Below are 14714 nucleotides of genomic sequence, written 5' to 3'. Positions count from 1 at the left end.
AGTTTAACATTGACAAATGTAAAGTACTACATATGGGAAACAGAACACAAGAGTAATGTATCAACCCTGTGGTACTACACTGACAGCGGTAGAGAATGAAAAGGACCTGGGGGAAATTGTGAAGGCAGATATGAAGTTTTCAGTGCAGACAGTCTGCAAGAGTAGCTCATGGTGTCTTGTCAATGATATACAGGAATTTTTCTAGCAGGGATGTGATTATCCCCATGTACAAGGCAATGGTTAGGCCACACCTTGAATACTGTATACAGGTCTGGAGGCATTATTTTAAGAAGGATGTAGAGCTGTTGAAACAAGTACAGAGAAGGGCAACAAGATTAGTGAATGGAACAAACAGCAGCTCTTTTAGAAAGGCTTAAGTTTTGCAGATTAGTGTTTTGGAGACTAGGCACCTGCAAGGTGATCTGATTGAGATGTATAAAGCCTTGAATGGTTTGAGCCTGCTCAATGCTGATGGGATTCTTTTTCTTGCTCAGAATAATATCCTGAGGGTATAAATTCAAATTGAGGAGACAGTTGTAGGAACGATGTGCAGAAGTTTGCCTTTAGCCAGCGGGTAGTTGATTGGTAGAATAGACTTCCATCTTTTGTTATGGAAGTTGATAGCCTAAATAAATTTAAGGCTGGGCTGGACAGGTATTTGGAACGGAGGGTAAAATCGGAGTTTTTTTTTTCTATGGGTGATGCTGCATAAGCTTGCTTTCTTGAATCCTATGGCTCTATTAATGCTAATACAGGTGATTAGAGATCTAAAAATTGTCACATGTATTAGGGTTGCTCACCCACCCACGTGTATTACGTCCGCAATTGGCTGTTCTCTAATCTGCCTGTTTTCCTGGAAGAAAAACTTGCTTTCTTTGACCTAGACTGACTAACTCAGCCACAGAATGAAAAAGGCCCATAAAATGCCCTTTGGTTGGTTATAGAGGGTTTTTTTAGGAACATCTGCGACTGTAGCAATATTGCTGTATGTAGTCGATTTTCTGTGTTGCATTAAATGCAGTAAACTGTATTGCCATTTTTAATCAAAATAATAATGTACAAGTTAGTGCATTTGCATCATTTCTGTACATAACTACATAAGTAATGTATCAATCGTTATCAAGTTATACGAGGTATTATAAAATAAAATTAAAATGTAGTTGGCATAAGTAGTTATACGAGTTATTATAAAATTACGCCAACTACATAAGTAGTTATATGAGGACAAACTACACAAGTAGTTGTATAACTACTTATGTAGTTGGCTATGTACAGACATGATGCAAATGCACTAATTTGTACATTAAACTATACCGTAAACTAAATATAAATATCTGTTATAAATGGACACACATGCTATGCCCTCATGGGTAGCACAATTGGTAGAATCTGTCCTCCCTACACCAGAAGAAAATGACCAGAGTTCAAAACCCATCATTGGTGTAATTTTTATGGGTCTTTTTCACAATTTGTCTAAGTCGATCTCATTCAAAGATAGCATCTTTTTCTCCCAGAAACTGGTTTTTCGCCTGTCAAACAGCAAATCGACTGTAGAACTCAAGAAATTTACACAGCAATATGGCATTGTGATAGATAGATAAGTCAGCTGTTAGGCACATTAGCAATTTAGGCCATATTGCATCATATGTAATGTCTGTAAATTGCATTCTTCTGTGATCAATTTGCTGCTACATGAAAAATCCAAGTATCTGGGGACAAAAAAACATTGCCCTCGCCAAACTCAGCCACGATGTGCAACTCACAAAAATTCCGTTATTGATGAGATTCAACCTCAGATCTTCCATCTGGTGTGAAGAGTACAGTGACAATACTGACCCAAGAGCACAGAAATTATAATGGAATAAAACATGTAAACAGTGCTTTCCAGTCTCTCTACATGTGTTGATTTCATAAACATGAAACATTTTCAAACAAACAACTTTATTATATGAAGGTATATAAATTTAAATTAACAGAAGACCATTCTTACTCTGCAATTCAGTCGAAATAAACTTTGTCAATTTAACTAAGGGAAGAAATGCCAAATACCACCATGCAAGTCACAAAAATCAAATGTAAAAAGTTGTTTTGAGCATCATACAATGTTAAAAAAGAAATTATTGCATTTAAAATGAAGTTTAATATATGGCAGTGATCATCACCTTACATCTGATGCTGAAAATTCATCTCTATGGTTGAGAAAACATTGAATGAGCTATATTCTGTTGGACTAAATGGTTTTACTTTGAAACAGCAAGAGTGATATTTACATATTTCCGTAAATTTTATATGCACTGTAACAAAATTGCACCAGAATAATGAACAGCATGTTTCTTGAGATAAGTCTGCTAACATCATGATCTAATGTTTTGCACGTTCTTAGTCTCATATACATTACAATTAGCCAACAAAGAGTAGTTATGAATTATTTCATGAATAAGATGTAATCACACATGGTTGCTTTTGATATTACCAATTTTGAAATACTGGAACATAGGATATAAAAATGATGATACAATTTATGTTGAATTCATTCTTCACGGAAGAAAGAAAGAATTTATGGTTCGCAATGACCTGCTATGCAAATGTATGATCATGGTAACATGTACTATTTGAGAATAACCCACGAATATTTGCAGAATGAGTCAAGGAGCAAAATAATTTGTCCGTTATTTCATACATACTGCAATTAGCACCACAGTGAATAAAATGTTCCTCACTCCATATACATTTCTATTCGCAAGTTGCTTTTATTTAAAAATTTTAAGTTTGTCACACATTGTCCAGTTTTTTTTCTTTTATTATAAAAAAAAACTTTCAGACAACAGACAAAAAAAAAAAAAAAATTCCACATCAGACAAACACTATGTGCATCAATACCACAACAAGGATTGTATTTGGCAATAAAGCAATTAAAAAATATATATAAGAGTTGGATGAAAATACCGATATAACAAGTTTAATAAAGCTCTTACTATCTTTGAAGCTAACTGGCAGAACTCATTTGCCATCATTAATGCATCTTTTTGAACACTTTGGGTTAAACTTGCTTTTCTTTTTCCAGAGCATCTACATAAAAGTGCTTTAATTGTTTACCAGTAAGGGAAAGAGCAAGTTATAAATATATTATGCTGTAGAAATGGCCTTTTTACCCTCCAACATATAATTCAAGTTTCAGGGCCCACAGAAAGGCAAAATGTTAAAATTGTTGAATGAGCACATTGGCAAAAAAAAAAAAAAAAAAACATAAAAGCAAAGATGAATGTGTTTATCAAAAGGATGGGACCCCCAGATCATTTCTAATATACATTTCTCACTGCTCTGTATTTAAAGTGCAACACAGCCAAGTGGTCAGGGGTGCTAAACAGATTATCAATGTGTCAAGTGAAGAAGTGATCTTTCATTCTGAATGTTTACAATAATTAATGTAGACAATAATTACTTTATGAAAATAATGAAGATACATATTGCTGCTCTTCATAAAGTAATTATTCTTTTCTCCATCCAGTATATATATGAACAAAAAAAAAAAAATTTGTAGACTCTTGTACCTATTAGGTATAAAAAAAAGTTTGCCATACTAATTTCCTTTAATTACCAATCCATTATTAGTGCATAATTCAAACTTCTAATATCATGTAGGATTTATTTTTTTCTCTCTCTCTCTGATGCTCACTAAGATTTGACGACCAAAAAACATGCCAGCAAGAAAAGCAAATTGATCAATTAGCATTACCTGGCAAAAAAAAAAAAAAAAAACATAAAAGCAAAGATGAATGTGTTTATCAAAAGGATGGGACCCCCAGATCATTTCTAATATACATTTCTCACTGCTCTGTATTTAAAGTGCAACACAGCCAAGTGGTCAGGGGTGCTAAACAGATTATCAATGTGTCAAGTGAAGAAGTGATCTTTCATTCTGAATGTTTACAATAATTAATGTAGACAATAATTACTTTATGAAAATAATGAAGATACATATTGCTGCTCTTCATAAAGTAATTATTCTTTTCTCCATCCAGTATATATATGAACAAAAAAAAAAAAATTTGTAGACTCTTGTACCTATTAGGTATAAAAAAAAGTTTGCCATACTAATTTCCTTTAATTACCAATCCATTATTAGTGCATAATTCAAACTTCTAATATCATGTAGGATTTATTTTTTTCTCTCTCTCTCTGATGCTCACTAAGATTTGACGACCAAAAAACATGCCAGCAAGAAAAGCAAATTGATCAATTAGCATTACCTGGCAAAAAAAAAAAAAAAAAAACATAAAAGCAAAGATGAATGTGTTTATCAAAAGGATGGGACCCCCAGATCATTTCTAATATACATTTCTCACTGCTCTGTATTTAAAGTGCAACACAGCCAAGTGGTCAGGGGTGCTAAACAGATTATCAATGTGTCAAGTGAAGAAGTGATCTTTCATTCTGAATGTTTACAATAATTAATGTAGACAATAATTACTTTATGAAAATAATGAAGATACATATTGCTGCTCTTATTTGTAACAAACTACTCATAGTTGGAGGCTGTCAGAACTGATTAAAAACTAGAAATATTAGGATAGATGAAAGGAAATTTTTTCTTTTGTTCATTACAACATAGTTCCAAAGCAGATTCAGTAATATCATCTGTAAATAAGTAATGGTTTTGCATTCAGTTTCTCAATATTACAATCAATAAATGAACTATTGCTTTTAAAATGTGGAGGTGGGTTATTCATTTCATTTAATAAAATGTCCTCACCTATACTGCAAATCTGATTTAAACTGTATTTAAACACCAGAATTACAAACAAGGTTGCACTTATAACTCGAATAAAAACCATCTTGTTTCAAAATGATTGAGTGAAATAAAAACAATTCTATAAGGATATCCTCACATGTACTATACATTTGGTTTGAAATGAATCACAAAATAAAGTAATTAGTGGGGGATACATACTCATGATGATCTTAAGTCCACATTTCTATAAGTACTGGCACTTGGTGGCTTCAAAATTTATATAAATTCCAGTAATGTGCAAGTCACATTTCATACTCAATGACAGCTTAAGTCATGGCTATAAGTGAAAAATTCTCTTCCCTTATTTCCCAAGTAAAGTCCATCAGTTACATTCACTACTCAGAAATGACCAAACTGTACCTCATCATTATAATCTAGCATTTATTACTCACACTGAAAGTCAAGATTGACTTGAAAAAACAGGCACTGTTCATTCTAACAACCTCCCCCTGATACTATAGGTGTTAAAAGTCCATTGGAACAGCTTACCCTACTACAAAATGCATATCCTTAGCCTTTCTAAAGTCAATTCCATTCTGATGAATAAATAAACATAACTGACTAAACATTTTTCATATAGCCTTATGAAAACTAGTTGGAGCTGTAAAGTCAGCAGTAAACATAAAGAAATCAGTGCTCCATCATCATCAATCATAAACCAAGCTCTTCCCCAAGCTTCCTCTACTACTGTTTGTCATCAAACAGAAACACTTGAGGATAATTCCTCAAAAGTCTGGGAAATTCTGAAAAGTAGACTGAAAATAAAACTTCAAAGTAATTGTGTTTTTCTCCTTACAAATAAAAAAAAAAAAAAAATGAAAAAGTTGAAGCAACTCAAACATTCAGCAGTAAAGGTCTTTGGAATTCTTTTCAGTATAAAGAGAGCAGCACTGTGTAATTGACAATGGAATTCAACACATCTGGTTTAGCCTGTAGTCAAAGCTAAGCAGAACTGAAAATCCATGATATTGCATATGAAGTTCTGATTGGAGGAGTAATAAAGGTGATCAGACATTTCAATTCCACTTATGATTGAAACAAAAAAGGAAGTCTATTTGAAGTGCACAGCAACTTCACTACCCAAAAGATGTCCAATTATCGAATCTGATATTTTTTTCTTATTATTTTCTTTAATGAAACATTTTACCAGTATTGCAGAAGTCAAAAACTCACAAAAAGCACCAAGAATATCATAAAAAGGGTCTACCTGAAGAAATATGAAAGGAAGGATACTTTAAAAAGAACAACTTCAAGATGATTGAATATGATTTGCATATGTAGCAGAAAAGTGGTTCTCGATCACTGGATTGATGAAAGACCATCATTGAAATCTAGCCAATCAGTAATAATTAAAAGAAGAACAGTGTGTGTGTATACACTGCCTACCATTAATGCCTGCACCCCTCCTTTGATGGTCACATCCTACCCAAGTGGGTCAGACAAGCAGATCTGAACTGGTTGCCACTTTGAAGGCCTAATGTCAGAAAATATCAGAGGAAATTTAAAAATAAACTAGTAGAAAGTGTTCCACAGAGATCAGAGGCTGTCAAAGGTTTTCAACACAAGTTTTCCTGTAAATAAAGGTTATTTATTGATATGCAAGTGTCTGGATATTAATTGTAGGCCATAGTATGTTAGGTACTGCTAGATTTCACAACAGTAAACAAAAAAGGTAAATTAAGTAGGGCACTATACCCTGAAACTTTCATTGGAGTTTTACTGGTCCATAAAGTCCAAACATTTAGAAACTATGTTGCAGAAGATTTTTAGTGTCACAATATTTTCACTGCAATGATAACTATCATAAATACTGCTCATAACTATTATTATTACAAAAAATTAAATTGATTGCTCCTTAATTTCAAGGAACCCATATCTACCTGAAGCAACTCGCTTTATAATAAATTCAGAACCATATATGAATTTTACTTTTCTTAACACACAAGAAAATTCTAGTGAAATTATAGCAAGAAATCTCACCTGAAATAATCTTTTAAATGAGTTTAAACGCCACTGTACTAAATATTACTATTAGTTCCTAAAGATAACATTTTAATACTTTACAACGTCAAAAACATTTCAGCAAGCTAATGGAAAATAAAACCATATGACAGCACCTAAACAGCTACATTACTAACACTGAAATAAAATTCACAATAAAGTGTAATACTGCATTTTAGCCTAGAGAAGTTCAAATATATTTAAGTATTTCAGCCTTAATTTCAGACCAAAAGTTAGACCAAATTACCTCAATTAGATCAAACAATATTAAGAAACTTAAAATATTAATATGAATTTGAAAATTCATCTCTATCTTAGTGCAATAAAAAATAATAAAAAAAAAAAAAAAAACCATAAGTACACTTTATCTTGTCTTTATAGAGGACACTATGATATAGTGTTCAAGTTTTCTGGTTTCAAGTCCCATCAATGACTGAAAATCTTTTCTATGTGGACTCTTCAATTAGGGCTGTAGTTAACCGATCTCAGGTGGAAGATGTAGAATCCTTCTTCATCCCTGGCCATGAGTTATTTCAGGTTTTTCACACCGCACAACGTGCAAATTCAAGCCTATGAACACACTTGTATAGACATAATACACAATGGTGCAATAGAGCCTAAGTTACTAATATGCCCAAAACTTACATGACATAATGGATACAGCTCCTTGCACAGGTAAAACTTCAATGTTTAAAACTTTTAAAAATGTTTACCTGTTTAAAACTTCAAAACTTAAACAGGTATTACTTCAATTTTTGAAAGAGCTACACATTCCAAATGAGAATTCTTAACCAAAACCTGCCTTTTTCCTTTATAGCATGTTCAGGTCAAACTGATTTCTTAAAATTACTGTAAAGATAAAATTTAAAATATATATATTTATAAGAAATTAAGGAAAAATAAGAATATGAGAATGGAATCAGAGATGGGGTTGTTTTTTTTTTTTTTGCACATATCTGCCAACTTTTTTAAAATTGGAATCTATAAAACTTTTAAATACGGATCTGCCTTTTTTCAGAATGTGCCAGAATGATAATCTGGATTATTTCTTTCAAGTTAATAACAAATATTAAGTATTAAGTACACCAGGAAAATTATATATGTAATAAGCTATATTTTAAAGTTATTTGCTTCATTTATATGTTGTATAAGTACTTTTTTATTTTATTTTGTTGTAAACCCCAACCCCCAAGGTGAAACTCTATAGTACAAGCATTCATTGTTTTGTATGGATTTTTTCAGTCACAATTATAATGATCCCACAATGCTAAAATATTATATTTATAACAATAAAAGGGTTATTTATTTACTTTTTAAATTTTGTAAAATAATTTAAATATATTTTCAATTTTTGAGCACTTTTAGGCATTTATGGCATAATAACCAGAGATGTTCTTTTTTTTATTTTTTTAAACTAATTAAACACATATTGAAGGATGTAATTAAATTTTCAAAAAGCAACCTATTCAGCTAATGATCCACTATTCATATTAGGTTTTATAGTGATGGCATTTATGAATATCTCAGATTATTTTTTTCTCTACTCAGTAATTATATAAACACTAATAACAAAATATCACATATAATGGCAATAATATATATATATACACAGCTTTACACTCCTGCTTTACATGATTCTGATTAACACGTTTTTCGAATTAGCATGGTTTATAAATCATTGCCAAAATTTATTTAACACTGATTAAAATTCACTTAACATGGCTGTTTTCCAGATAGTTGCTCAATAATTGCAAAGAAATTATTTGTGAAGAAAATAATCTTAGTTTTAAAGTTTTGTTGCTTTTGAATAATGCCCCTGGCCATCCCACTGCAGTAGGTGACTTATGTAAAAACATGAAGGTAATATTTTTACCACAGAATACGACATCAATTTTACAGCCTATAGATCAAGGGATCATTGCAACTTTTATAAGGCTTGAAAAGAACCTTTGAACAGGCAATTCAAGCCACTAAAGGTAACAAGCCGATTACGCTGGTGTTGTTTTGGAAAAATTATAGCATTGAAAATACACTGGTGTTCAAAGAAAGTGCATCACCTAGGAATTTCACATTTCTAACCCTTTTTGGCAATGGTGTGTTACATTAACGACTAGCATCACAAATAGAAATATAAATAAGATATTTATTAATAGTTAAAGCAAAGCTAAGTAATATTTGACAGGTGCTCTCGAAATATTCCAAAATGAGCATTTGCAACCTTTATACAACAGTTTTGGTAAACACCACAATTATGGCTGGAATGTTATCAGAAGCCTTCAATTTGCTTCAGTTTATCATTTTAAATGGAAAACAAAATGAAAGGTTCACCAAATGCAAACTAATATTTAGTTGCACCGCCTCAGGCCCTGATGACAGCAGCACACCGTCGAGGCATTGACAAGATCAATTTCTCAAGATAATCAACTGATAGTTCGTGGTTCCAAACACGAATTATGAAGTTCAACGGTCTTTGGTTTCTTTCTGGCAACTGCAGATTCCACACAATACCAACAGTTCTCTATAGGATTCAGGTCCAGGATGTTTCTTGGCTAGCTAACAGTTGTAATGGACTGTTCTTCCAACCATTGTAACAAATGTAAATGCATTACTGTTGAACCTCTAATGCAGAAATGAAGCTAAAGTAACTACAAAAGTGCCTACTTACACTTTTCGCCAGATGACAAGGTGTAAAATCATCCTGAAAGATGCAGTTACTTGGCAGGTTGAAATGGTCTCTAATGGTTGGCAGCAATTTGCCTTCCAATATAACCAGGTATCCATTGGCATTTACAGAACCTCTAATAAACTGCAGGTGACATACTCTGCGATACGAAATGCACCCTCATATCATTTGGCTGGTAGGGAATCTCGCTATAGACACCAAAAAGTCTGGATGGTATTCTTCACCATGTCTACGGCAAATCGTTTATCTCTCATCAGAGCCATGAAGGTTGAATTTCTTTTCATCCAAGAAAATAACTGACTTCCACTGCTCGGAGGTCCATTTGACATGCTCCTTACACCAAATTAATTGAGCCTTTTTCATTTTTTGTGTGAGAAGGGGTTTCTTAGAACAACGAACTACAAGTCCATTTTTGAAGAGGCATCTTCTGACTGTTACTGCACTTTCTACCACTCCTGTATGTTCTTCCCATTCTCTTTTCAGCTCAGACGAAGCAGCTTTACGCTTCTTAAGGCATAAGCATGCTTCAAAACATGGCCTTGTTTCGGCATAGAGACTCATTTGGGTCCGGTTCCTTTTTTCCTATCAGCAGAACCAGTATTCTTGAGTTTTTGGAAAGATATCTATCCCCCCACCCTCACTGTTGCCTGATTACAATATTATGTCATCACCTACTCACGTCAATCTTATCTGATGCAATCTGTGAGAAATATTACCATATACTTACGTTATTTAGATAACGATTACAATTTTAAGGGGTGATGCGCTTTCATTGAACACTAGTGTATTCATGGGTCATGACATCAAGTGACATCGAGCAATATGAGAGCTGTGGGGAAAAAACTTCTGCCTCACTGTGTAAACGAATTATTTCGTAAGCTTTAGTCAGCAAGTAACTTCTGTTGAAGAAATAGCAAACATCAGGCAAGAACTAGGTTTTAATGAAGTAGATACTGCAAATATTTGGGAGTTATTAGATTCAACATTCAGAAGAAATGAACAATAATGACCTCCTTAATATCAATCAGCAACGTGCATATGAAGATGACTGCAATAAGGATGAAAATGCACCTAACAAAGATAACTTCAAAGGAATTCCAAGAATTGTTTCACATTGCTGAAATTTTAAAACAACTTATGGATTTTGATCCTAACCTCAATAGCAGCATGAAAGTCTGCCGAAACACAGACAATGATTTGAGCTGCTATAGTGAGATGTATGCAGAGAAAAGGAAACAAGCATGCAAATTACTCTGAACAAATATTTATTATGGAAGTAAATTACTTATATGAACTACATGATAAACTGAACTGTTCCAAACATCTTTGTTCTCCTTTATAGTTATACTGGCAGTAAAAACAGTTACTTTAAAAAAATTAGTAAAGATTTTAAAAGCCTGTTGGATGAACAGTATGTTTCATTGGTTGTGATATGAGTGTGAAGCTAAACTCAAATAGACAAATTCATCATTTCCATCATTCTGAGCACATCCAACAAGACTTTTCAATTTTTCAAGGAAGCAGTTACTTGTGCTCCATCTCAATCCATCCTAGGCTAGAAAATAATTGTTAATTCAGATCACAAGCTCTTTTCATTTGTCCATAACACAAAGGATAAGGAACCTTGAAATGGTTCTTATAATTTCAAGAATTCAACTTGCTTATCAATTACATTCCTGGCAAACAAAGCAGTGAACCACTTCTCCAGATCACAAAAAGGAACATGACTGAAAAAGAGAAGAAAATTTGAGAAGGTCAGACACACAGAGCAAACAATCTCATCATAAAATTCCACACTGAATTTCCATAGTGTTTTACAGTAGTGGAAATTAAGATGCAAGTAATTTGATATGCAGGCCATTAGGCATAATGACAGATCATTGAAACAAAACTGAAAACATTCCGAGTTTCAGTGTTTCAACAAAAATACAAATAATTAGAAGAGCAATGTAAATTACTTTATGGAGGTGAGAAAAGTAGCATTAAATATAATAATGGACAACTTTCAAATAGTTTTCCTATGTTGTAAATTAATTTGACGCTATTTCTAAAGAGTCAAGGCCAACAGGCATTCATACTTTGGTCTGCAATTTAGCTTTTTTTTTTTTCTCCCTCCATTAATTATTGGTGAATTGGTGAATTTTTAAAAGAGACAAGTTTGTTTATGCATGGCACTGAGACTTTATTATCAGTGGGGCTTGCAAGGTCCCCATACACTTGTGATAGGTTTAAAGAAATCTAACAAACATTTATGTACACATCCCTGAGAATGTGTTCTACCAAAGATAAAGTAAAATAAAGTAAAAAAAAACACACATATAACATCCAAATAAAGCTCTAATGTGAAAAGAACAGTGTGTGGTATTTCTTAAAAAAATTACTGTATAAAAGAAGAAATGTTAACAAACCATATGAATTATTTTTAAATTACAATTTGCAGTGTTAAAAAATTAGGTTTACAGAAATTCCATTGTGTGTATTTATGCATTCCCTTACTCCAAACTAAATCATACTCTGAAAATTTGGTGCCATTTCTAAATTCCTTGTGAAATCTAGAAAAGTCAGAGGAAAATCACACTGGCGGTATTCTACCTGAACCTAACTTATATAACTTGTTTGATACACATCATGACAGAGGAGTGGGACGTATGTTCCCTGATGTGAATAATCTAATATTCTGTCATTTCCAGAGTAGCTTTTGTGTATGGAACTACATAAAAATTCTGCTTGATATTTTTCTTCCACCCCCCCAGTTCTGCCTAGAGAGCATTCGGCTTGAAGCTGCTTATTTCATCAAAGCTTAAATGATATCAAAGATATAGTTTTTCCCCTTTGATGCAAGCAGTGCTGTTTGCACAGCAAACATTCATCAAAAGATCAAAAGTATTGAAACTCTTGTCATGGTATTTCTTTAGATGATTCTTTAATTGCTGTGGACACCAGACAACCTACAATCAGGAAGGGTGAATGTGGAAATGCATTGCAAGAAATATCAAGGTCATTTCCAGCAATCTTGCAATCAGCAAGTATGCCAGACTACACCAATACATTTCTTCCTTCTGTTTTTTTTTTTTTTTTCCCTTTGGTAGTTATTGGCGCATCGGCTTCTGTGGCCATAATGCACCTCCCAAGGTTTTTGCAGTACTTTGATCCAAGCCCGAGGCGGGATTTGAACCCGCGACCTTTGGGTTGCCAGGCAGGTGCTTTACCCACCCGGCTAGCCCAGTCGGCCCTTCTGTTGTATTTCCATTATTATTTTCATGTTACACATAATGATGTCCAATTATGTCTATTGCTATTGAAAGATCTTTCTCTGTTCACAAACTAATTCTCTCTCTATTTGCTAATACATGCCATCAATATAAAGAAGTTGCAGAAATGATAGATGGTAGTAGCTTTATGCAATAATAATGAAGAAATCATTATTTTAAAAGCATTAAGGGAAAAAAATACTTATTCCACTTATATTTAGTTTATTGTTATACAAAAAGAAAGGCTAAAATATCAACTCCCCCCCTGATATGACATTAAATTAAACATAATTTATTAGTTTTAAAAGCTATCACATAATGTCCTCTTCTCAATACATTGCTATTCTACATTACAGAATTAGGTACTATATTATAATTCAAGCATTATTAATTTGCAGTCACACAAAGAAATCAGTGACTATCGGTTGTCTAAACCTATCATAAGATCAAGATCCGATTCCTCTATGAGGCTAAGTAGCTGTTATTTAAAATGGTTTTTTTTTTTTTTTTTGCGTTATATTAATTTATATTAACCAACTAATAATTTTGAACTCAAAACTCGGACAGGCTTCAGCCTAGGTGGTGGTTTTGGTCAAAGCATCTCAAATGCGTATCTAAACCTATCTTCAGCATATGTAACCTGTGTCCCTGTTTCCTCAAACTTTCTGAATTGCTGAGGGAGCCATATAAAACACAGAACATATTGCAACCTTCTTACTGCCATTCTCAAAGTCATATCAATTCTACATTATCCTGGACACGTCAACCTTTGCTTTCTGAGCTCAATGCACCATGACAGCAAAAATAAAATTCAACTATTCCACCTTCTAACTGGTTGAATGGGACAGCAATTTCATCTCAGATGGAAAATGCAGTTCCACAGTTCTGATATAAAATATTAGGTTGCAATAACACATTTACTGACTGCTCAAAAACAAGTAAAACAAGAATAAATGATAGCTATGATCAGAATGCATTCTTTGTAAATATGCTTATAGTAACTTTCAAGTGTTGGACAAGAGGAAAGAAATTCAAATATTGTTAATTTATGACAACATTGCACCTACAATTCAAAAAGCTGTGTTGTGTTGAAGTTGTACTATATATGATTTCTTAAATTTCATATCTTTAACAAAATACTTGCACAAGTATCATTGTAGAATAAGTCTGCAGTACCATGAAATCAATTTAAAATGTTTTTTACTAATTGAAGTTGTCCTTGTAATCTGTTGTTCATGTCTAGTGGGGCAGTAACACTCCAAGTTAGTTTATTTATATGTGAAACTGATTCAGAATAATCAGGCACAAGAGCTTGATATTCGCAATGTGAATAGCACGAATATCATAATTAGGTTATGATAATAACAAAAATGCAATTAAAATCTCTAAATGGCCGAGAATTAAGATGTCATCTTTGAGTTTTTCTCCTATTATTTTTATCAGATAAGTACAAATGGATTGCTTTTAGTTACACATGCCATACTATAGTGAATTTTATAGTTATGACTTAAAGTACTGTTGGTATAATCGTATATTGAAATATAGCAAAAGCTTAATAGTTCAGTACCTACCTCTTGAACCATTTATCACATAATTCATATAAATTCTATATACAAATTATGTTATGAACGGTTCAAGAGGTGGGTACTGTTAAGCTTTTGCCATATTTAAATACATGCCATTAATCACAGATGAAAAGAGAAAGATTTAACTTCTTGAAGATATTTGCAACAGCATTTTTGCCTATGATGACTAGATAAGTGCAGCTGCCTTCAGTGGTAATTTCCTGGAATGATTAGTCTCTTTCCAATTTTTTTAATTTATTTTTTTTTTATTAAGAAGGTGCACCCTATCTTTAAACAAATTTAGAACACTACATAAAAAATATACACTTTCTCCCAGACGCATTTTTCCATTATCCTTGTTTTAATGGCACAATAATGGTCATGTAAGTAATGTAATCTAAATGAAAATGTGTATTTATATA

This window comes from Mastigoproctus giganteus, chromosome 4, assembly GCF_048544385.1.
Source record: "Mastigoproctus giganteus isolate SK-2022 chromosome 4, ASM4854438v1, whole genome shotgun sequence".
Lineage (NCBI taxonomy): Eukaryota > Metazoa > Arthropoda > Arachnida > Uropygi > Thelyphonidae > Mastigoproctus > Mastigoproctus giganteus.
The sequence above is the reverse complement of the archived record's forward strand: the minus strand, read 5'-3'. Positions refer to the sequence as shown.